This window comes from Oxyura jamaicensis, chromosome 1 (assembly GCF_011077185.1).
Source record: "Oxyura jamaicensis isolate SHBP4307 breed ruddy duck chromosome 1, BPBGC_Ojam_1.0, whole genome shotgun sequence".
NCBI classification, from domain to species: domain Eukaryota; kingdom Metazoa; phylum Chordata; class Aves; order Anseriformes; family Anatidae; genus Oxyura; species Oxyura jamaicensis.
In genome coordinates this window covers 184,923,547-184,949,508 of record NC_048893.1, presented here as the reverse complement: position 1 = coordinate 184,949,508, position 25,962 = coordinate 184,923,547, and the positions used below count along the sequence as shown (strand labels likewise).

The 25,962-nt window shown below is 40.0% G+C and overlaps 1 protein-coding gene across 2 annotated transcripts in view; it reads left to right on the top strand.

The window, feature by feature from the left end:
- The first annotated feature begins 19,637 nt into the window (after positions 1-19,637).
- Positions 19,638-25,962, top strand: part of TNFRSF19 (TNF receptor superfamily member 19) — a 64,390-nt gene continuing 58,065 nt past the window's right edge. The window contains exons 1-2 of one of the 2 annotated variants that reach the window (XM_035326276.1): positions 19,638-19,736; positions 20,090-20,177. The gene's annotated coding sequence lies outside the window, so the exon portion shown is untranslated. Of the gene's footprint in view, positions 19,737-20,089; positions 20,178-24,984; positions 25,274-25,962 lie in introns of those variants that run through there. The other variant, XM_035326284.1, reaches the window with a different exon arrangement.

Below are 25,962 nucleotides of genomic sequence, written 5' to 3'. Positions count from 1 at the left end.
AGAGTAAGTTAAGACAAACTAATCAGATTCTAAAACAAAGTCTACTGAAATCAGCTAAAGGACTACCTCTGACTTCAATGTCTTTGGATCAGTGCCTTAAAACTAGGACTGAATTGCTTCATTCACAAATTCTTAGAGAATTTAACAAATTTATCTACCTAAAAAACAATATAGGTCAAGAAGAAAAGAATGAATGAAGAAAGAACATTAAAAACTCTAAGTCAACCGTGTTATAAAAATCAGGACTTTTAAAAAAAAAAAAAATAAAGCAAATAGAGTGAACCTAAGAGTTTATGGAAGGCATCATCATGTGTGAGAGAGGAGATGGACACTTCTTACAGAAGACAGATTTCCTATCCAATAGATCAGAATTGATACCACCACTAAATCCCTATTGCCCATCCAAATACACTAAGTGTTTTTAATAACTTCTCACATGTGCACATTTAAAATCAATTTACTTCACTGAAGGGGAACATAAATTATTAATATTATTAATATTTCTGGAGAATATGTGGTATCAATATAGCTTTCTGAGACTTTCTGTTGAATTGACCAGTGTTTCTCCTCATACCTAATCGATCCTGCTTGAGTATGTCGCCTTTATTAAAGTTATTCACATGTAAGTCCTTGTAAGGTATAAAGTTCTTATACAAAGCCATATCAATCTGGGTTTGAAAGGATGTATGGTTTTATCCAGCAAGAAAATTTTCTTCCTGAAGCCTTGAGGAGTGCAACTTAATGTGCTGCTTCTGTCGCAACCCTCGAGCTCTGCACAAAGCTGGGTGTCATTTTTGCAAGAGAACCCCAGATTTAACAACGCAGGAGTGTAGGTTGCCAGAAATGTACATCTTCACAGAGCCCTAAGACTCAAGTTGCTGTTTTAATCTGAATATAAAGTAAACATTCAGTAATGCTGTGTCTGTGCTACCTGATAGTGAATTTGTTTTGTTTCATCTTTTGGTCTAAATTTCACCTTTACTGTGCTGTGGACTTGCCTTGTTAAGTTTGAACAAGCCTGGTACCAGGCAGATCACATCTCCCACATTATTTCTGGCTCTCTCTGTGACCTCAGGAAGACAGATATATTTCCATACAACCATACAAATAAAACCACGTATTCTTCTCAAACATCAGGGCCAGAAATATTTTAAAACTATGGCTGGAAGCTTCTCTGGAGATTTACCAAATTGTTCTGGTGTAATTATTTCAATAAATTCCAGTAGCTTCACAAGCGTGGACACACCCTCTGAAGGGAGAAAACAATTCTGCAGCATGGGGTGAATTCCACAACAAATTCTATCAGCAAATTACCACCTCAGCAAGGATACAGCAATTCCTCTCCATTTACACATCTGGTCTTGTTTTTAGGGTCTCTGTTTAGTCCTCCCCTGTTGCTTTTATGATAATAACTCTGTTTTCTTCCTTTGTAAAGCTATTTGAGAATTCTCACCTAAAAAGGTTTACCAATTCAAACAATTTTTATCATCATTGCTGTAATATTTTATTGGGAAGTTCTATGTGCTGTGCACATGCCAGTAAGAAAAAATTGGCTCTCTTAGGTATTTTTATATCAGTAGGAATGTGTGCTCTTGTTCTGCAATAATTATTTGACTTTTCAACACTTCTATTACTTTGGAAATAGTTTAGCTGTCTTGTGTTAACTGGTTGCATCTCACACCCAGTGTGCAACCTACCATCACTTTAATTTCCGTTCTCATTCTTGATGTTTTTCTCAGCCCTTTCAGCACATTAACTGCCCCAAAAAACAGATGCTGCTTTTTCTTTCTGAAATTGGCGTCAATGTTTATACAACAGAATGATGTGACACATACATGCAGAGAAATAAATGACAGCAATATTCCAGCACATGGTATTTGTATCTGCGAGTGTGTACACGTCTGTATGTGCATGTGCATGTGTGCATTTGCCAGGGTATATGCTGGCAATTTTGACATTTTACAGTCCCAAAGTCACAAAGGCTAACTTCAAGGAAGTTGTGCAGGCATAGAATGTCTCAAGTCTATTTTCTTTTGAACAGACTTGATATTTCAGTCAGCCCCCAGACCAAATGAAAATCGTTTACACAGGGGATCCTTTACAGCAGTGAAACAATTGAAACGTGGTGTTATTAGGATGTGATCAAAATGGGAAAAGGCCGGTAATGCATTTAATTCCTTTATGTAAAAGTACTTTAAGGACTTGCTATGGGGTGGCTATGCTTTTGATGTGAGCGTTTAAAACCTCCCCGGGATTCAAGGCCACATAGCACATACTACATACCCTGAGATCTGTAGTGCAGGGGAAGCTCCAGGGGTAGTTCAGAGGATGAAGGCAATAACAGTGCAGTGGGAATTCATTTATCCTGCTGCATGTGATGCATTTGAGGGTTGGATTTGATGATCTTGAAGGTCATTTCCAACCTAAATAATCCTATGATTCTATGTTTTTGGGACAGCGCTGGGCACAGAGCTTGGTGTTAGGTCTCCTGCTGATGCTCCCACTGGCTCACCACCTCCTGCAGACAGAGACCCTGTTATCCAGGACAGAACTGCTGACAGGTAGGTGCATGAGAACTGTCTCTGAACTGCTTGCAAGTCACAGCTGAAGGGCTACAACTTCCTCACCCCAGGCCCTGAAATGCATGCAAGCGTCTAAACAAATCTGTGTTCAAAGGGCAGGTGTCATTTTTGATCCTGATCCTTTTGGCACTCATGCAACTCCAGAGAGATGAGTAGCCATAAAGTACAAGCTGTATGATGCATTAGATATATCTTATCTCATTTCACCACTTAAAGTCATAAAATTAAAAAGCAATCAAACAAAAAATAGCTCTTAATCCCTACTTGGTAGGGTGGGAAAGGGCAAGAGAAACGAAACCACTATGAATATCAAACTAGCCAAGATCTCATTAAATGAATATGATCTCCTACAATGCTGAAAACATTGGCCCACCTCAATGCCTTCAGGGAACTCCTCGCACACAGCCCTTTCCACTCCACACCCAAAGCATTCGCTGCCTACTCCGGAAAAGAAACATCTGAGGGCATTTGAGGGTTCTCAGGCACCCGGCAGAGGATGCTGCAGGTCCCAAAGGCAGGGCGGGAGGTTGACATAGCAGGACTAAGGCTTCCTCCACAGGCCAAGCAGCATCCCCCAAAATGAAAGTAGCAAAGCTGCGGGATGTTTTCCTTTGCCCAGACCCTGGATGTCCTTATGTCTCAGCAGGCAGCAGCATGACTGCACTGCGGGCTGCAGTGCAAAGCAAAGACTCACTTACAAATAACTCACATCTCGCTGGCAAATAGCTTCTTTGGCAGCATGGTGCTCAGTCCAAGCTAATGTGCCCTGCTCCCTGACTTGAGCACTGGGTTCAGACTTTTTCTACTGCCTGAGCTTACTGGCCTGTATCTATGCTTACAACTAGTCCTCAATATAAACACAAATGTTGGGGAGTGAAGTGATTCCCAATGGACCAGAGAGGGTATGTGGCATCTGCCCAGGTTGAGGGGGTCTTTCTGAGCTAGTATAAGAGCAAATTCATTATTCATCTTTACAGATATTTTTTTCAGGAGGTTTTCACACGTTTCCTAGCCAAGAATATCTCATATAGGTTTTACCACAGGAAGAAGAAACCCAAGGCATTTTGATAACCCAGAAAAACCTGCCCAAGACTTCTGATCTTAGGGCATCTGTGTGTGCATGTAGCATCTTAATAGGTAGGTGTATGCGTGGAACTGCTACATCAGATTATACACACTTCCACCTCCTACTACATTATATATGCACGCAAAAGAGGGAGGCTACATGTAAAATAGGAAGCTACAACTGTCTGCGTCAAGATAGACTTAAGTTACAGGAAATGATTTTGGCACGAGACTCAAAACAGTAAATTAAAATATAAAGATAAAACATGGAATCGTGACACGTCTCCAGCTTAGATAAGGCTGCATAGCATCAGATACTGTAGGAAACTGTATCTCCACCATGACAAGTGGCAACAATTTCCTGCCAGATAAATGACAGCTAGAAGACAGCAGCACCTAGGGAACATAAATCACACAAATCAATTATAATATTCAGAAATTCTAACTAGCAATAGCTCAAGTTACACTATAGGTGGGCAGGAGAAGATAGTCTTTGAAGTCCATCAGGAAGTACAAGACTTAAAATATGGGAACAGGACTAATTGAAGAGTCCTCTAATTCTGCTCACAGTATCTTACATCTTGCCCTCCTGCTGAGAGGAGCAGGTACTTACTGGGAGACAAGTGAAAACGTGCTCCAGTACATTGCACAGATCATAATTTGAAGTGAAAATTTACATTATGAAATCTACAATTTAAAGCATGAAAATAAAAAATTATTTCCAGTAAGATGAATAGTTTTATTTACTTCAACTAGTGTATATGGAAACAAAGAAAAAAAAAAAAAAATCCCTATAACTTCTACCTTTTTAACTTTAAGATGTTTTAATTCATTAAATTTAAATTACTTACAACATATACCTTATTTTTAACAGTTGTTATTTTTTCAGTGTTAATATATTGTCCTCCCGAGTAATAAAGATAAGTACTTTCATTTTGTTTTGTTTTCAGTCTATAATGGCCTTCACTGGCTCTTATTTATGGAAGAGAAGCATTTCATACAAGTAAGAATTTATACTTTTAATACTTTTTGTGAAGAAAAAAAAAAAAAAAAGAGGAAAAAGAAAAAAACAGGAGATTGAAATTAACTGAGAATTTTCAACATACTGTAGCTTATGTTTGAACAAGTGCATTTTTTACAAAAGAAGTCCAAAACCTCTCACAATCCCTGCATTTAATAAAAGTTACTGCAACTACTACATTAGACAGAATCTGCTGTTTTATCTATGAATTGCAAAACCATTAGGATGTCCAGCAGAAGTCAACAAGTAGCTTTCAGGAATTTTTGTGTGGACTCTTACAGCAGTTATTTTCCACAGTCAGATGTTTCAAGGTTCAATGCTCTCCTTTGAAGCATCTAACACTAGCAGATGTCAGCAGGAGTCAGTGGGCTGTGCCACCTCACCAGAACCTTGTACATGTGCTCCTGCAAGGGCCAGGGCACACAGAGACTGACTCGATGAGAAAGCAAGTCAGGCTCTAAAGAATTTGGAACTAGAGGTTAGAATCACAGAACATCCCAAGGTGGAAGGGACCCACAAGGATCATCAAGGCCAACTCCTGGCTCCACACCGGACCACCCAAAAACCACACCATGTATCTCAGAGCGTTGTCCAAATGATTCTTGAACCTCAGCAGGCTCGGGGCCATGGCCACTGCCCTGCAGAGCCTGCTCTGTTGTTCCAGTTATCACATTTCCACCCAGTGAATAGTTAGAGGTCAGAAAGAGGAACCCTATGAAGAAAATTCAGCAGTCCTATCCCTCTGAGTACTGTGGAAGAGTTCACACTACAACCTAATCAAGTCCTCCAGCAAATCAAACAAGCCCAGACTTTGTAGTACTGGTATTTATTTATGCAAATAGATGGATTTTTAAAAATATCAGAATCAGTAAAAAGGACAAAGAGTCAGCAAGGTAATAGTAAGTAACTCTAAGAAGTACCTTTGGAAATTATGAGTCCTTTAGGTAAGTCATTTTATCTCCATCTTCTGTGCTATTTGTAAAACTAAAAATATCATCATCATATGGGGAGACTCCTTTGTTCTCTTTCTCCCTTCTGTACAGAAAATCATTCCCAAATATTGAAATCAATATATTTCATATCATTATTAACATATAATGTGCATTTATCACTACACCTATTAACTAGTTTTGAGAGTTGCCCACTTCTTCCAGGTACAGAGTTTATTAAGTAGATTTGGGTGTTTTGCTGGTACAGAAAACGGACAGTCTTGTTCCCCTGACACAACACCAATCAAGCAGTGGGAAGTTTAATTGCAAATCCTGCAGCAGTTAGCCCTTAGCCCGGAAGCTTTTCACCACATCTTTGGCTGCAGTGTTGTATTGCAATGTTTGTTATTCTGTACTGGCTTTCTGCTACTTGCTACTTTTTTAGAGTTGTTTTGGTTTTTCTGTTGTACCCATCATCGAAACATATGCTCACTGAGTCATCCCCACTGTTTTTTGTACTATTTCTATACCATTCTTTCAGATGGCTGACCCAAACAATTTATTTCTTCCCTTATGGTTACATTAAAGGAAGTATCCTGTTGAATTTATGGTCTCAGAGACATGAGAAGTTGCTGTGTCTCTGCTGTGCTGTGGTAGCTGCTCATGCCTTTTGTAAATGCAAACTTCAACAAAACAAAATTCCACTGCAGCAAAGGGCAATTATAGCCTATAGAGACAAAGTCTGGATAGCTTTAATTTCTCCAATTTGAGGAGCAGCATCAATGTAAGGCTGGGCAGCACTGACTTCATCAAAACACAGAAAACCAGGTACTTATGAATTTTCAGGCAGGTTGTTGTAAAGCCAGTGCTGCTAAAGTCTCATGGCTACTGAGCTTGTTGTTAGCTAGATGAAAGTTATCTCAAGATGCCCACACATACTGCAATCACACCTCCCCAGTGGCAACATATGCATGACATCACTTGTTACATGACTAAAGCCACTTTTATTTTGGAAAGCAACAGTCCAGGGGCTGTGCACTTCTGTAGTGAGGATGGCAGAGCTATGGTGTACCTCACAGGAATCCCCAAAAGCATTCTAACTGATGCTGCTAGGGGGCAAATCCACATCAAAGGAGAGGCTCTAATCTCTTCAGTTAAGGCGTTTTTTGAGTTCCTTTGCCTTCTTCAATCCCTCAAGAGTCAATGTTCAATTCTACTTTTCTTACTCTTTGAAATCAGGCAACATAAAGAATGTAGGTAATTATAACCTCTTTTCTCCTACCCAAAAGCATTTTGTAAAGGACCAGCCACATCTCTGTCAAAAAATGTTTAAAAAGAAAGATAGAGAATATTACAAATATGGGTTTAAATGTGATCTCAGCTTTAAACTTTACTGCCTTCTAAAATAGCTAACATCTGCAGATAAAGCAATGCTGTAACAGATTTTTTACAGATTTGCAATGTCTCTTAAAGCAATATTTTCACATAATAAATAATCAAGTCTTTCAAACTCAACAAAAGAATTTGCTAGTCTTCAGTATATCCCACAACTTCAGCAAATGAAATACTTAACCCACAGAACCAGAACAGACTGATTTTCTTTCATTCCTTACAGCTGTGCAAAAAAAGTCTTGTCTCCCATTCTTGTGTTGTCTCTCACATGTAAAAACAACCCCATCACAATGGATTAACTCCTGCCTGAGATTATTACTAATGTGTACACATAAGAAGGAAGGAGATGAAATAGCAGCAAACTTCAAAATGCCAGTTAAGTTTTATCTTCTTCTGGCTAAGTAGAGAAGGAAAGCCATCCCTATGCATAGTGTTTTATAGGCTGGAATTTAAAACCTCCTGAGGGATATACAAGCTAGCTACATGGCTGAGCACTGAGGGTTTGAAACAACAGGAATGTTTGAGGTCAATTTTTAGAATCTATGGTCAGGGGATATATTGACTTTTCAATGCAGTAATAATTAGCTGTGATTGTGTAGTTGTGTGGTTGCCCTCATTCTCTTCGTTCCTTCCCCTTCTGCGAAGACATAATTAGCAAGTATACAGGGAAATTTTGTTAATTTCAGACAGAAGACAGTATTTTTAAAAATATTCAATCTTGACAAAATTCCAGTTTATTAACAATCCTGACACATACATTTGTCTGTAGTAGATAGTGATTTCACTCATGAGGATGCAAAGAAATCACTCAGCAGTGATCTTTTCCACTTCAGAGCACTAACAAAACACTTCTTGTGTGTATTACTGTGGTGACTTAACAAAATCAGGAGCTCCAACAGACTGCTCCACCTCTTTTAAAGAAGTGAATCCATCAAAACTCCTTCAAAGGGGACCTACAATGAAGGCTCAGCCACTTTCCTGCCAAGTCCAGCATCTTCACATAACCCATTTTTACACACAGTTTAACTTAAAAGGTGGATCTGGCCTGAACACCCTGATACCCCTTTTCTGCTGCCTCCACTGGGATGACACAAGCAGGTAGAGAGGGGTGGTGGCTTCTTCAAGGTGAGCCTCGAAATCTGCGTGCACTCATCTTTGTGCTTTTCAATGCTCCCTCTCTTCTCCTGCACGCAGTGGATCTAAAACTGCTACCAGCTCCCTGTGTTCAGATTACATACAGAATTTGATGGGGGATGGTGGTTGACTTTGTCTTCCATGCCAGCAGAGAGGCAAAAAGAAATTCTGCTGTCTTTGCCACCCTCCTTTCTTCATCTTCTTGGTTATGGAATATTTAAATTTCTTCCCACAAGGTATCAAACAGCATTATCATTATCTTTAATTACAAACTAACCTGATGCATTTCTATAATCAAAGGAAAGTAAATTAAATTCAGAGTTTAATTCTGAGCTTCCACAGAAAGCAGTGGTTACGTTGAATCACTTATTGGAAGTACAAAATACTAATCACAAAATATGAAGATGAAATAGACATAATGAATGGCAAATGTGAATCATATCCACAATACATGTTCTTTCAAAATAAGTATCTGCATAGTTTCAGCCAGAAAAGAAAGAGCCTAACTGAAAAGAATATTTGAGGTAATCATATCACACTATAAAAGGACAGCTTTGAACAGAATTGCATTTCAGTGAAATAGGGCTGAAAATTGCTGTTTGCAGATCCGTAATTAAAAGGTAGCTATCAAAGCCTTTTAAACTAGAGAGATTACTGGTTCCCAAAATGTTAAGCTTATCCTCTCCTTCTTCTATACAGTCTTATTCCACGATGCATTTCTATTTCCAAAGCCTGTATGTTAAGGAAGAGGCATGTCAAAGCTGTGAGTATCAAAAATAGCAAGACATATATAGTGCTACGTGACTTTCAAAGAATTAAAGTCCCAGTGTATAGCATAATTAGTTACACTGATTTACCCCAATACAAAGTGGTGTCCCCAAGCACTCTAACACTGCTCCTGGTGTGTCAGGCAGAAGGAACCAAAAAGCACATAATGTCCCATATATCACCCTTTTGCAGGGTGAAAGGCAGCCTTTTTTCCTTGAGTCAGTGGGGACTGTTGTTCTACCAGACATCCCATGCTGAAGACAGCCAGTGCCTACTGACCCAGCTATGCAGGGGCAGCACCAGTCCAGCAGGGCAGGACCTCAGGGAGCTTGCATAGGTTGTGGCTTGGGATGGAAGGAGGAAGATCTTCCTGCTGAGCATGACATGCAGGCAAGTCATCTGCTGGCAAAGGAGTCAGCATCCCCAAAACAACCTCCAGTGTGGTATTGGCCAGGCAGCAGTGAGCTTTGACTGGGGCTTAGGAAATAAGAAAGGAAAGAAGTTTGAGATGACATAAAAATGCATCAAATTGCTAGTACCTGGTCCATCTATCCTATCTCTCCTTCCATGACTAAATGGAAAGCATCTCCCACTCCCCCATGCAGTAGTGGTGTCTCAGTGTGCCTGAAGCCACTCCTGTCATCAGGACTAGCCTTAGCCACTTCTGATTGCAGCTCTTTCCCAACAGCATGAATAGCAATCATTGTTCTGGACACATCACCACTCGGACAAACTGGCAAGAAAAAGCCATCTTGTTTTCAATCAGCCATAGCTCTAACACCATCAACTAGCTACTGTATGTGTAACTAGATCTTCTGCCAGGTACAGAATGCTGCTTTGTGTGCTGAAAACAGGTTGGGCTCTCTGACTGAACAATGAACAGTTGTCCTGCATATTTATCTGGAGGTAGCAAGACCCCCTCCTCGTCCCTCAGAGTCTCAGAGGTATCAGATGTCCTATCACTGCATCCTTACTGGCGTTCATTCTCTCTTTTCTGTGGCTGATGAAGAGGCTTAAAATGAAAGAACAACTATTTTTTATTTTAGAAGTACTTACATCTGCCAAGTAGGGACTGGAAGGGAAACAAAAGGCACGTGCATTATCGATTGTTCCAGCTGTTGCATTGTCCCAGCAAGGTGCTAGTTCATTGGCAGTGCTCATGGCCAAAGAGCAGTATTGGACAGATCACAGGAATAATTGCCTCACAAATGCCCAGCAGCACAGACTTTCCTCCTCAGCCAGAATATCTGCAGGCAGTGCCTGGCAGCGCTGTCCTGTGTAGCTGAACTGAAGGTCGTCTGCAAGCGATATGACAACTCTGCGTCAGCAAACCTGCTTCCGATTGCTGGCTAACACAGCAGATAACAGCTATTAAACGCAGCACCTGGTGGCAATATAATGCCACGTACAGGCACAATCTGCATGTGTCACAGCTGCAGCGGCTGTAACTCACAGTGTGAAGGCAGGACATAGCCTTACGTGCTTTATTTGACTTAAGCTGTTGGCATGTTATGCTTTCTGGCACGTAAAAGGGAAAGACACACAAGCATCTTCCAGCAATTTGAATAGTGGTGTGGGTTTGTTTGGCACTTAGGACCTAAAGATACAGCTGTAGGAAGCTCAGGGCCTACCCAAGGCTGCAGAAGTCCTTGAAGCTGCAGTTAACCGGAACGTGACCATGGCATAGTTGTGCCGAGCAGGAGCTTGTATCTGGTTTTACTGAGTTTGTTACATTATATTGGGCTCAGACATATAAAAACTGATGAAATAACAGGCTTTCTTTACTTTAAGTAAATAAATGTAGCAAAGATCAGTTGGAAATAAGAGCAAACCATTTTCAGAGATCCCTTCATACACCACAGGTTTTTCTTGTAGGAGTGATGGGAGATCCTTTTTGAATGTTTCACTGACACTGGTACCAAGTAAATATAATGAAATCATAAAGTTTTCAGTATTATTAAATCTCAGGCACATATGGTCAGTGCAGCTCCAGAGCAGTCACTTGGACTCACAGAGGAACCGGGACCTCTCCTTCAAAACAAGATCTCCCATGGTGGATGCTGCAAAGCAGACGGATTCTCAGAGCACTGAGATCTCCTCCACATTCACCTCCTTTGGCTTTCCTACGCCACAGCAACCTCCTTCATCTCTCCTTCTAGGACACAAGTTCCCTGCTGAATACAACTCTGGCCTGCTCTGTGGAGAAGCCAGCATTTCAAAGGACAGAGAGAAGGCTTCTAGCCTCTGTCCCCTCTGCTGGAGAGGGGAGGCTGTGGAAGCAACATCTCTATGGGTTGCAGGAGAAAGGCAAAGACAGCACAGGGCCAGATGCTGCAGGGTCAAGAGGAGTCAAGCGCAAGATCTGTAGACCGCTGCATACCGTCACGCTGTCGCAGCAGCAGCACCTAGAATCCCTGGAAACTCTTGCTATTATGGTGATCTCCATATATAACCTGCTATTAACCTCTGGATCCAATCCCACTCTGCAGCTACTACTGCTCTCTCATAGATTGCATCTGCACACAGCTCCTGCTTAAAACATCTCCAGCCAACCCATTAATTGATTTTCCCCTTGCAGCAGGCTCCCAGCCTGCTATTTTTGACCTCGTGACACTTCCCACCCAGGCGCCTGATTCCTCTGAATCCAATCCCTTTGCTATAAGTTGATACCTCTGCTTTTTTTTCACCCCTACATATGAACGTTGCTTCCAGACAATTTTCTTTCAGTTCCCCATTGCTGCATGAACATAAGGCTTGGTTGAGACATTTACTGTGATCCTGTGGAACATGTCAGGGATCCAACATCACACAGATGATGGAGCCTTTCAACTGCTAGGTATTAATACTAGGTGCCTAATGCAACAGCAATTTCATAACAGTATTTTCTAGGGTGCAAAAACAGTTTATTCAAAACCTAAAATAAGATCGCACACGTTGGTATGGAGAAAGTACTCCCTGTTTATTTTATTACAAGAACTCATGGGTATCAAATGAAACAAAAAGCTACCAGGTCCAGAACAAACAAAAGGAAGAATTGCTTCATACAACATGGTGTTAAGTTGCCGAAAAATAAGGGCATTAAGTTTCTGATGATTTTGGCCTTTCCATAAAGTACAGTTCCTTTTTTGATAAAAGTATGTGTTCTACACTAAGGTACACTGAAAAGGGCAAAAACTGGAATATATCAGATAAATAATGGATCCACATTTCAAAAGCTCAACATCTTGAGAGACAGTAAGTACATCACATGAAAATAAATAAAGAAATGAAGCATTTTGCCATGCAAAATCATGTTGTACAGAATAAATAGGCTTTTAAGAACAGTTTTTTGTTTTTGTTTGTTTGTTTGTTTGTTTTTGTGGAATTTCAGTAAGGAATTCATGTGCATTAGCTCATAGTCAGCAATCTTGACTACAAATCTTTTTGTTGCCTTTCCTAAGATAAACTGTCATCATAGTATTTTCCTGATTAAAAAATAAAAAATCTGTTTTGCCCTCATACATTGCTCCTTTTCCAACCAAATTTTAAAGCTGTCCTCTCATCACTTGTATAATTTGAAGATATCATTAGAACCCATGATTGCTTTTTCTTAGTCATCTCCATATAGTCTTTATGATGTCTTGGTTTTAGGTTTTTTTAAACTTTTTTCATAGCTCTTTGCTTTTTGGAAGAACATAAAGAGCTTTAAGGTGAGGAAAAGTACAAATATATATCTAGGGAAAATATATGAAAGTTTTACAAATCATGAGCTAGGAAATGTGCGTCAAACTAGATACAGAACTCTAGACTAAAAGCAGATGAATGTCAAAAGAAGAACATCTGCTTTAAAAAAGCTGGCAGCAAGTATTGGCTGAGCCTGATCCTTTTTATAACTTACACTCTTTTGTTTATCTTTTTCCATATTATTTTGGCATTTTCATGGCTCTGGATAGTATGTAAGATTTCTTACAGACAGTAGGATGCAGCTGCTATCACACCATACAGGGAAACTATAGTTTATCATCTATAACCAGGAACAAAAAAGGAAAAATAATCAAATGTCAACTCTTTCATATGTGAAAAAAATTATGTAGTGCAATCAGGGCTGAAGAGAATTGCTTGGGGATTAGATCTAGTTACTATTTCTTCTAAGACATTGTTTCTGTTGAGATGTCTCCTTAATGATAGTGCTATTTATCAAAGCTGCCTATTTAAAAGTGGTGACAATCTGTACATCTTCTTTTCTTTAACTTCTTTGAATAAATCTAATTTTCTCTAGGAGGCAAAACTCATCCAAAAATTATACTAATGCTACTCTACAAGCCAGCTACTGTGTCATCATCTGAGGAAAGACTCTTTTTGTTATGCCTGAATCTCCAAAAATAACACATGGGCTGGGTCCCAAGTCAGAAATATGCATGCACTTAAATCCTGTTGACTGTCTTGTGCTTAAATGCACAGACATAGAAGCACTTTGTAATGGGGATAGAATTAAAGAAATCTCAACTCTCTAGCCTTTCTGCGCTTTTCAAGCCAATTATCAACTTTTCAGTCATTAAGTTCAGGCTCTTAGGATCTTAACTGCAGATGTAAGAATATACAAAGCTCCCAGTCATTGAATAAGGAACACAAATTGCTCAACACAGAAAGTTAGATTTGTACTTGCAGTATGTGTACTTGGGAGCATAGAATTTGATATAGGCAGAAAGGGAACTGAGCTCCCAGGTACCAAAGCAATGATAAATCAATAAATTTGTATCTTTAGCAGGTCTGTGCTGATATAACTGCCATGTAACTCATGCTATTAGCTGAGGTATTAGCCATAGGTATCTTGACATACATTTCTGAAAATTTATGTATCAACTAAATAGGCCACTGAATCAAAACTATGGCTAAATATAATGACTAAATATAAGCTATATACAAATATATGGCTAAGATAATATTTTAGAACATATTTTACAATGAAGCACTGATAAAAGAGTAAGTAAACTTGTTTTGAATTTGTTCTTCACTACATGCAATTAAAAAAAAAAAAGGCTAATTCTAGTTAAGATTGACAGGGAGGAAAAAAACGAAAGAGGAAGGGCAAAGTGATATAAGATCTTTGAGATAGACTGAGGGTGTTTTACTTAAGTGGGGGAAATTCTGAACTACAAAGTAAAAATAAAGGGCAACTTTACAGAAAACTGAACAAAGTTTTGAAGATAGATAGTTGAAGATAGAAATGTGGTCATGTGACTGAAGTTTCCCTATGATCAGACACAACTATTTATAAACATCACTTTGTCTAAAATAAGAACATTCTTTTTAGTTGAAACTAACTCCATGATCTTTTAGAAATGGTTTTGGTAGAGTTGCCTTGAGGGAATACTTCTAAACATGTGTTTTGATAACAACTAGGCAGCTGGCCAGCTATGATCTCTCCTCCTGATCAGTTAATTGCACATATCAGATTTGTTTCTCCATTCCCTTCCATCCCACCTAGCCTGCTTTCTTTGCCTTTTCTGTAGAAAAGTCTAGTATTTCTTTTTTATACTCTAAGCTTTCTGCAACATCTAGCAAAACATGGCATACAGAAAAGGTTAGATAATCAAATGTCCTATACCTGTCTTATTGTAGGGTTTTGTTTTGTTTGAAAGTAGACAGAAAATACAGTGCCTTCTGAAAGAGAAATTATGAAATCACAGATCTATCGAATCTGCCATTTTAGCTACATGAACAACATTGCTGATCAAGCTCCCACAGCCCTGGGGGAAGTCAGCTCTTTGACACAACTCTACTGGCACCTCTGAAAAGAATGTTACGTGATTAAAGTTTGCAGGCTGATGAAGAGCTTCAGCCACCATAACAGGTAGAAAATCACAGGGGATCATTTCAGTACAAGTGAAAAACCCTTTGTAACAGAGGGAAAGAACTTTCAATTTTCACTTAATGAAACCCTAAGGAGCAATTACAAAGACACAACTCTCATGCTCAGATGTATGTAAGGACAGCTAAAGGCTGTGAAACTTCTGTGCATGGTGAAGTGAGGGGTGCACAGGTGCCCTAGGGATGCCTATTATTCCACAAGAACACTTTAAATGCAGATACTTTTGAAGTTTATTTTGGTTTGGAAGTCATACAGAAATATTTTGCATTATCTGAAGTACAGTATTACAAATAATTATCTTTACATAATTTTTAAAGAAATGAGAAAATATATGAAGGGGACTGGGTGGGCATACAGCATAAACCGCCACTGCTCTTTTGACTTAATTTTAACTTACACAACTGAGGATCTAATCCAGTGAGAAAGAATAACTTGCCTCAAGTCATACCCATGTGATAGAACCAGAAATAAAACCACGACTTCTGGCTCCTAGTCACAGGTGAATTAACTAAAACTTCCTACAGGGTGCATCTACATTATCCTTGAGGACAACCTCAAAGCCAAATTCCCAACCTTCTGCATTACCTTGTTGCGGGAATGCCCTTGAGGCTTCCCTTACCGTGATTCACCCCGTAAGGCAAAAACCCAAAATCTCCATTTTGCTTAGATCTTAGGCTACCCATAGGGGAGCCAGTCAAAGCTGGGTCCTATGAAGAGCCATGGAGGAAGGAAAAAAAAAAAAAAAAAAAAAAGTAATTTAAATTCAGGACCAAAGAAATACAAGTCCAAGCTCCTCGTAAGTCATGTCATCAATGACCTGTCATTGCAGCATATATAAATAGCATACAGGGCTTTTTCCCTGAAAGTCAAAAACTTCTGGGGCTACATCTAAAGCTGGCAGTAACTAGAACATGTTGCTCTGCAATGACTGTGCAGAGTGTTGCAGGTTATGGTAAGTCTGACGACACACTCTGTAAAAAGTGAGACACTCAAGAAATGCCAAAAGGTCTTGATTTTTCTGCCTAAATGTGCTGTAGATTAAGTTCTTTTGAACCTTACGACTGTCAAGGAGACTGTAAGCACTGTAGCAGTGTGGGAGTAGGTATCAGCAATACCTGGACTAGCAACATCCATGTGATGTGGTAGGAACAGGGTGGTAGCTTTCATCAGGATGGCAATTTAGATCATGCAGGAGGATGAGTTTGTGCATTCTAAAGCATCTCTCCTGACCATGGGACTGACCAGTGTCATGGAACAATAACCCCCTAATGCTTTAGGAGGGTGATGATCAGCACTTCTGACTACAGGTGGGGCCCAGAATGACAGCTGCTGCTTCAGAGCTAGTGCTGACCTGGCACAAAAGGCTCTAAAAATAGTATTCCACTTCTATAAATAGAGAAACCATAGGTGATCATCAAGATACAACTGTCCCTGTAGAGGTACATGATTAAAGCTTGCAACCGCTTTCATGCTGCTGACCTGACATTTGTAATAGCACATCCAGTGCCTGTGCCACACTTAGGCTGTGGTTAGCACAAATGATGGTTGCACGGTTACTTACAGCAATGGCACTGAATGCCCTATGGGGATTCCTGATGTCTTATCTGAACTTCTATTGGAGCTCCTGTGGGCTGAAGTAGAGGAAAGGAGACAGAAAAGGAACAGTGAATTGGTGCACATAGCAAGTATATAAATAAAGCAACAAGGTAACCCATGTGATGCATGTTACACCAGTATGTTAGGCACAGCAGGAATACTGGAAGAGCCTTTATAAGCCTGGGACAGGGGGTTGCACAGACACTGGCAGTTCTCTGACAGGTTTGATTGCTTCTCCCACAAAGAAGTTTTCTTAAGATTTAGTTATATTTAAGAAACATCTCCCAAAAGGTCATTTCTGTCTGACTATCCTTTATGGCTTTGATCCAGTAAAGCACTTTGGACATGAATAGCTGCCTTAGGCTTGGCTTGTTTTTCCTAAAAACTCCTAAAATGGGATCTAACCTGCCTAATTTACATGCTTTGTCTAATTCTTGCCTGACCTTCAGGAGAAAAATGAAGCAACCTCCTTAAGAGCTTGAGGTCCTATTAGAGAAGAAAGAAAAATGTTAGAAAAAATAATAAAAGCCCACTAAATATTTCTCAAGAAAGAGTCTTTCTAAGTTCTGAAAGTTTAAGCAATGATTTAGGAAGACAGCATCTCCCTCTGCAGGACTCCAGAGACACCTCTCTAGTTTCACAGAGAAAACACAGGCACGTTTTCTAAAACAGCTTTTTAGATACCTAAAAAATTAACCACTAGTTGAATACCCAATTTCAGTAAGTTCAGGTCAGACTCTGGCCCAGTAACTTTAGTGATAAGAATCAAGCATTTACTGAGTAGTCTAATTGATTTTTATCAGACCACTTGTACCTGAATGTTTTGGTATATTTGTAACCTCAGGAGGAAGCAGGAGCTGATGATTAGATGGTCCAAGTGAGCCTTGTCTTATACAGGTTCTGCTTCTGGCTCAGGTGCTCATCTGCTGCATGCCTTATACAAATCACAGTACACATGTTATCCTCATTATACATAAGTTGAAAAGACGATTATCAACCTTTGGATAAATATTGAATTATGTAGACTACTGTTTTTTCTACTGCAGACTTCTGATCAAATTTTGGAGAAGTCATAGCATGGAAATAGCAGATTGTTCAGGCTGCCAGGCTCCACAGTGAAAAATACCATCATGAATGCAGAAAGCAATGCTCAAGCTTTAGAAGGTTATATTGGTAATAATTAACCTCACTCCTCTTTTTGATATGTACAAAAGAAAGATCAAAGACCTCTACTCGAGACCTTCAGAACTCGCTTTTACTGAAAACCCAGAGAACTAAAAGGTACTTTCTGTGAAGTGTTATTCTTAATGAAAAGCACCTTTGAAATGAACAGAAAAGGGTTATTTCGGTTCTGCACAGCTCACCTGCAAATTTTACTTCAACATAAGCACTTCCAGTTCTATCATGAAAGCAACAAATGGACTGTTATCAAGAAATCTTTCTGTGAGTAGGGGGAAGTTGTATGTCAGATGAGTGCAAATTAATGGCAAAATAGAAGTAAGCAGCTTGAATAATTCTCTTTTATTTGAAAAAGTTGGAAGTGGGAATTAGAGAAAGACCGAAATTTATGGTTTGTTTACATATTTTCCCAGCCGTGTATTCCTGAAAGTCGATTCATTACCTGCATGGCACTCCTTTGTACCTGCAACATCTTCTCCTCCATCTCAATTACCTGCGCATCCCCCAGAGGCCTACCTGGATAGCTGATCCAAAACAACACTTCAACCATGTCCAACTAGCAACAAGGCCACAACACACAGCACCGCACAGAAGGATCTCAACTTTTTGGAACTGATTGCTCTCACTGGGGCTTGCAGTGCGTCTGCCCACAGTACATCATGCAGCCAGCAGAAGGCTCCCTCATCTACCAAGTGCAGCAGCACAGCAGCACAGCAGCAGCAGCACAGCAGCCTTAAAGCGGAGAGAGGGCTGAGGGCAGCAGGATGCAGCCCCAAACTGTGCAGAGGGGGGCAGGCCTCTTTTTTCAGCCTGCAAACAGGGCGCAGGGTGAGGAATCTCCACCAGACACTTACTTCATCGCTCTTGCACTCGACTATCCAGCACCCATTATCTGCTGATGGTTTGCTTTTGCTTTTATCGCTCCAGGCAACCATGTTTCCTCTTTTCACTTTTGCCTTTTAAATGAATTCTCAGTTAGTCAGTGTGCAAATATTTGCAGGGATCTACCAATGGCTACCAGTCGACGGCCTCGTATCACTTTAATCTCCACATGTGGTATACCCAAAGTGTGGGGTATACATTTATGGGAACTGCAGTGATATCTTCAGGATGGCTGATTATCCTAAAAGCCGTCCTGCTTGATATTTGTATGCTTTATTAACAGCTGAAGCACAGAGAATTAATCTCTGTGCCAAATGCTAGCTTTGCCTCCGATTAGAGAAAATGAAATTCAGTTGCACATTTCTTCAGTGCTTGCTCCACCTTGAAAATTCTCCTGCTTTCTGCGGCTGCACAGGCTCCTCCAACAGTTCTTGAGACCACGAACTGCAGTAGCACAGCGAATGTCTGCCAGGAGCCTTTTCTTCCCCCCAAAGCCTCTTTCTGCTGACAGTGTAATGGTGACCACTTCGAATCTATCCCAGCTAAAAAAATGCCCTCACACTAAAGAGCTTCTGAGAGTTACTTACAGCAGCTTTATGGCTCGTTTACGTAGAGGAATCATGAGCCACAGATGAATCAGGCCCAAATAAAATGATTTGCAAAGGCCACACATTAAGCAGCAGGGAGGACACAAGCCAGGGAGTAAGAGCATGCTCTATTGTGCTTGCTTTTACCAATGAAAAGAAAAAAGAAAAAAAAAGAAAAAAAAAAAAAGAAAGAAAAAAAGAAAGAAAGAAAGAAAGAAAGAAAGAAAGAAAACACAACAATTGCAGTGCACAAAATGCACCGCTTCCTCCTCTCCAAACCTCAATAAAGAGACAAGCAAAAGTAGTTTTCTGTCATCTGTAACAGCTGCCTAACAAACTGACCTGCATGTCTGACTTCCAGAACTTTATGGAAAATTGTAACTTCCTGTAGCAGACAAAATTATAAAGTATCTTTTTAAGAAAACCTTATAGCTACACTATTCTCCCTTCTTGGGAGGAAACTTTAATATAATGAAAACTTTGAAGTGAGCCTTGGGTTTGTTACAATGGACTAACCTGATTAGAAATCATGCAAACTCTTGTTGCTCTTTAGCTGTATTCCCCCACAGGCTGTATTATAGCTCTCTAACCAGTCCCACAGCATTGAATGATGTCATGGGATCTGCAGCTCAGTGAGATGAAAGGGATAAAGCGGAACCCGCTGGCACTGGGGAAAGCTTCCAACACACAATCCACAACACAGCTTGGGAACTCAAAAAGCTACAGATCCAGCCACTCAACTCTAAGCATGTCAGAATCGTGTGCATTCTCCCAGCACAAGAAAGAAAAGGGGGGGAAAAAAAGCCAGTGATCGATTTTTAACAAAAGAACGAGACTACTGAAAGGCAGAATTTAAGAGTACAACTACCTGCTGGAGAAAAAAAAGAGCTCTTTTTCCTCTCCAAAGCACTGCCTTTGATGTATGGCAACTGATCACTGATCAGATTACAGGCATTTGGTCTCAGTGCTCGTCTGCCTTTGATCTGCATGGTTAATTTTATTTTCCCGGATTTGGAGTTTCGTCTGGGCTTGTGCTGACATACTTTTTTTTCTTTCTTTCTTTTTTTTTTTTTTCTTTTTTCTTTTTTTTTTTTTTTTTTAAGGAGGTAAAAGCATTTAACACAGAAGCTCTGGCAGTGTGAAATTAAGTTGCAGAAAGTCTGGGCATTGGAAAACTTCATCCTATAACAGGTACTGGATTTTGTGGTGGGTTTTTTTTTTTTGCAGTTTTGCTTTGCTTTAAGAAATTAGAGTTCGCATAAACAGCACTACTGCATGTCATTGTGTGTATATAGTTTGAAAGACTATATATAATGTATGCAGCATTTTTATTTGCAACTCATGCAGAATTATATGAAAATAGAGTACCTAGAATATAGAGACAATTGAAAACTGAAGCTAAATCTAATTTGTTTCAATATTGGGGGGGGGGGTGATGTATAATATTTTAGTGTGCACTGCTCCTTCCAACTGTCTGTAGTTCTGTAAAGTGATATTCAAATACAAGCACTACAGGACTTAGAGGAATGTTTATTTTCTGAGAAAAGACTAGCCATAATTCCTACATTTTGTATATTTATTTGCTTTCAGTGTATTTATTAAAGCCTGCCTTCTTCAAGCAACACTTTTAATCCCACTAGTTGCATACTTGAGATGAAAAGGCATGCTCTTGCACAATTTATTAGAACTACATTTATAAATATCACATCCTTATATACAGAAGAGATTTATTTTTTTTTAAACTTAAAGAGATGTTGGTTCAACTATCAAATATGAAAAGAAATCTTGATAATAATGTTAACATTTTAACCTGATGATAGAAATTTCCTGTAAGGAATTTTAATAAGGATATTAAAGAAATCTCTAGCTTATCTAGAACAAACACCTGGTTTTGCTGAATTCCATGGAAGCTTTGCTACTATTTCAGTGAAGCAATTTCAGTTCACAATATTTTATATTCTGTTCCTCAAATTCATATATTTGAATATGTAATGTTTAAGAAAATCAAAGCCATCTACTACAGAAATTCACTCTAAAGAATCATTAGAAGAGTTAGGATTATTCATTATACTTTAGCCCTTCTAAAGGGTCAGACTTCTTTACGAATTTGGGCCAAATCTGTGAGTGTTCTGTGCCTGTAGCTGGAGCCAGACTCTTAAAATAAGACTCAATCCTCTTATGTAGGTTTTTAAAGATAATTTAGATTTTCAGAAGAACTTAGAACACATAACTGGGGCAAGACCTGCCAAGAAGTTCAACATTCCAGGCACTGAGCTCTTTGAAAATTAAGTCTTAATGGTGGATAGTGAGTTCTTCTGAAATCCTGACTTTAAATGCCTATGTTTAAATCTAAATTTAGGTGTATGTAAATTTTAAGCACATCTACTTATTAATAAATTGCAGCTAAAAGACAGCAAAACTGATAGCTGCTAAGCATTGTTAGGACTCTGTTCCTTAGGATATTTACCAATCCAAGACCCTCAAGATGTTTATATTTCATGATACAATATAGTAACATGCAAAACCAAATTTTAGCAGTTTGCTTGCATCTGAATAATATCATTAGCACTTCCAGCTGAATGTAGTCAGCTTTCATTATTCAGTCTGCAAACTTTGTTTCATTCTAATTAAAAGTATATTTGTATATATAAATTTAAAATTTACTGAATATCAAGAGATAATATGCCAGACACAGATTAACTAGGCCTGACTTGGTATCATATACTTTTCTATACCACCAATTAATTCATATTCTGACTTAACAAGTCAATTATATTATAAGGAAAGTAATTAGCACTGCATGAATAATGTGTGTATAGCTGTCAAGGAAGAATACTGTTGAAGGCATAGCCAAAGCAAAATTTAGAATTTTTCTTTAGATAACAATGATGTACTAAAGGATGTTTCTGTGACTCTGAAAAGATGGGTTTATTTACTAACTGTATTAACTAAATCTATACTTCACTGATGAGCCAATCTTCCCTTGATTGTTGCTGGTTTTCTGACATGTACATTTATTTTCTGAGGAAAATTGTTTTTAAACCATACCTGTGTTTGCTGTAAAGTAGAAAGAGAAGAAAGAAAAACATAGTGTGAGGATTCTTTTAGTTTTCTTCAGAAGTCAAACTAGCTGAGCCAAATACATTTAAACTATCTCTGTAAGGATCCGACCCTACAGTCACAGAAATGAGTAAAGATGCTCACAGAAGTAACACTGCTAATCAGATAGGTTACACTGACAAGTAGGACTTAAATATATAAATATTTGGAATACTCAGGTCTTAAAACTGCAGTTAGGAATTAAAGATTTCTTCATTATGTAAAAAGTCCCTAGGATTTTAGGTAATCTTCCCATTTATTTAAACACAGATGGGCGTTAACCTGTTTAAACTGAAAAATATCTTTTTTTGTCTGTATGTGAGGCAAATAAAAGCACAGTTGGACATGGGGAGGCAGAGGATTTTCAGCATTTTTGTTGTTTCAAAAAGCAATTCTCTGACAGTTTAATTTTTCATTGATCTGACTTTTAACGATTAAGTAATAATAATTCTTGGCGCTTATGACTTTGGGTTTACAAAGTGCTGTATAAACACTAATTAATCCTCAGGCTTAAGTTTTCAGAAAGAAAAAGTTCAAAGCAAATCAGACTAGGAAACTCAAAAGTATATCATTTATTTATTAAAATAGCTTGAGCAATTTCTGATTATAAATAGAGCCATTTCCAAACAGCATGTCTTAGATAACATCATAAACATATTTTAAGATTTGTAATAGTTAAGACTATCAAAAGACATTGTACAGATATACTGACATCAGTTTCCAACAGCTGTCATAACAAGAGTAGATCTATCTCACAGTTGACTGGGGGAACTGTGTTAGCATTTGAGATAGGGAGATAACAACTTCCTATTGCTGTACAATTTCTGCTTCCACATCAGATATGTCACGCAACTTAGTCTTATCAAAGGGGTCAGCTGAAACTACTTTCCAAATAGTTCTTGTCTGCTTTCCCGGCTGTAGAGTCAATCTCTGTTCTTGCATCTACACTAGTTGCTGTAACAGTTCTCTGTCTTCCATTTCCTTTGAAGAAATATCATGACTCAAAACAAAAGAAAGCCTGCAATTTTCAACATCTCTCAATGATTAATGTAATTAACTCGTTCATTTTACATGTACATGCTCCAACAGGGACTGAAACACATTTCATTGTTACAGACTCATGTTGTTCTTAATTCACAGGAACAGTAAACCCCTGTGTGATGAGAAAGTCTTAATGTTTCTTCATATGGTAGTCCTCAGTGTTTAGTCAATACTTTAAGAACTCTGGGATGTTTTAATACACTTGTCTAAATATATTACTTTAAAATGAGTATCTGAAACACAGAGTGACTCCACTAAGACCTCATGCAATACATTTTACAGGTGTCTACACAAAACATGACATTCAAAACAGTTGTCTGTAAATAGCAAGAGGATGTAGAAAGCTCAGTACTGTGCAGCAGCTGCCATGCACAACAGATGTGCCGCCGTGGTGCTGTAGCGTGCCATTCCTCGCAGGAATTCCAGCCTCTTACAGAGCTCCTTCTGGCAACAGTCCTGAAACAAAACTCTTCTTTGGAGGGCCTTTTATAACATCATTAAATGAAAACCCCCGTAAATTTTCTGATTTTTTTTTCTTAATTGAAAGCAAGTCATTTTGTTGCAACCATTTATCTCTTCACAGATGAGTTGCTGAATGTCAATAAGCACTACTTGTTTCATAATTGTCCACATGGCTGGCAAACTCCAAAATTTTATCTCTGTGAGAAGCTCCCCAAAACTACTTATTTGAAAGTGCGTATGTGTCCATTCATTGTATTCATAACCCAACTCAATGCCCAATGCATCCATACAATTATTTACACTGCAGTTATACCATTAACCTTTTAATTCAAAGTAAAACTAGTAAGCTGAAATCCTCACAAGGGTATTTATTTTTTTTTTCACCAAGGACTCCAAGATTGGTTTCACCAGTGTTGGAGTATCACTAACGCAAACAAAGCTCCTCGTTCAGAGGAGGCTCAGGGGAGACCTTATTGCTTGCTACAGTTCCCTGAAAGAAAGTTGTAAGGAGTTGGGGGTTGGCCTCTTTTCACAGATAACTAGTGATAGGACTAGAGGGGATGGCTTCAAGTTGTGCAAGGGGAAGTTTAGGTTAGAAATGAGGAGACATTTCTTCTCAGAAGGAGCAGTCAGGCACTGGGACGGGTTGCCCAGGGAGGTGGTGGAGTCACTGTCCCTGGGGGTGTTCAAGGAAAGGCTGGACGTGGTGCTTAGGGACATGGGTTAGTGGGTGACATGGGTGGTAGGGGGGTGGTTGGAGCAGATGATCCTGGAGGTGTTTTCCAACCTTAATGATTCTGTGATAGAGTAAGTCACAGTAAGCTATACCTTTTCTAGCGGCTGTGAACGGCTTCTTTTCCACGGAGGACTGGATTTCTGAATTGGCATTTGGTATTGGCAGTATAATTTTATCTTGATAATTTGCTATCTGCAAAATGGGAAAATATTTCAGATTTTGAAATAGCAAGAAAAAAAAATAAATTAGCTAAGTATTTTGGGAAGAACTTCGCAGTGAATCACCATCGTGGTCTTTGTGTGGGACAGGCAGGAAGGACTTTGCACTCTGCAAGGTCTCCTCCTCCACCTGCCCACAGGGCAGCAAAGAGCTTCACCCAGACCACCTAACACGGACAGCCCTTATCTAAGGAGAAGTTTTTGTGTGGTGGGGTTTTTTGGGCGGGTTTTGTCCTTCCCTTGGTGCCTCCCTTCTAACTCCCCCCCGCCACCCTCACGAGGCGCTAACGGCCGCAACCGCCGCGCCGGCCGCCCCGCTCGGCGGCACGTGGGGCCGCCCATTGGCTGCCCGCGGTCACCTGAGCCGGCCGGCGGGGGGCGGGAGGGAGGGCGGTGGCGATGGCGGCGGCGCGGCGTTGCCAGGGGCGACGGGAGGACGTGAGGGGAGGAGGGCGGGGGCTGCTGGGAGCGGCTCGCCGCAGCCCCGCCGCCGCGGTCGGGACGTGGCAGGTGGGTGTCCGGGGGCCAGCTTCGGCTGTGAGGGGTCCCCTCCGTCACCTTCGTCCCCTTCTTCGTCCCCGTAGCCCTCGGGGGGCTGCTCCGCTCCCGGGGTGCGGGGAGCAGGGAGCCCCGAGGAGCGGGCGGCCGCCCCCACGAGGCGTCCGCTCCTCGACGGCTGAGGGCTGGTGTTTGCTGCCAGCTGGGGCAGCCGGAGCAGGAGCTTTGGGCCGGTAAGGGGACGATAAACAGCGATCGTGGTTCTGCCTTTGCTTGTTTGATTTCCCTGCGTGGTATCTGTCTCCGTTCGTCTGACCTTGGGATGAAAGCTTTGCCTGGTGCTCTTGAAAAATCGTGACACTCGATACCTGCTTACCGTTTCTGTGCTTGCAGCTGCTTTAGATGACTGCTTTTATCAAATTAACAGAGGGATCTGGTAGCGTTTAATACGAGCAGGAGTGGCAAATTGATTCAGGCTGTAGGGGGGTTTGTTAGCCGCTTCATAAGCCCTTTCGAGCGCACCGTCACATCTCAGTCAAGTTAGGTGTGCTGACAGGGCACTTCTCGCTGTATATGCAAATATATATGTCTGACAGATAGAAGTAAACTGGTTTTGTTCGAGTTATTAACCATAATTCAGAGAGTTGCTCTGATTTTACTTGAGTACTTCAGCAAAAAGATGTTTCAGATGTCATCGCGTTGCATTGCTTTTTCCTCAGTTTCCACAACCCGCAGTTGTAATCCTAATAAAAGAAAGTGCTGGCAATGAACGTAACTCATGTCCATGGTCTTTTAAAATGTTGTATGCCACTCAAAACTGCTAAAGGGTGGCTGGATGGGACACACTGGCGTGCTGGCTACTGTATTAACCAGGTCAATGCTTTATAACTTATGATTCTTCCAAATGACTTGGAAAAAAACT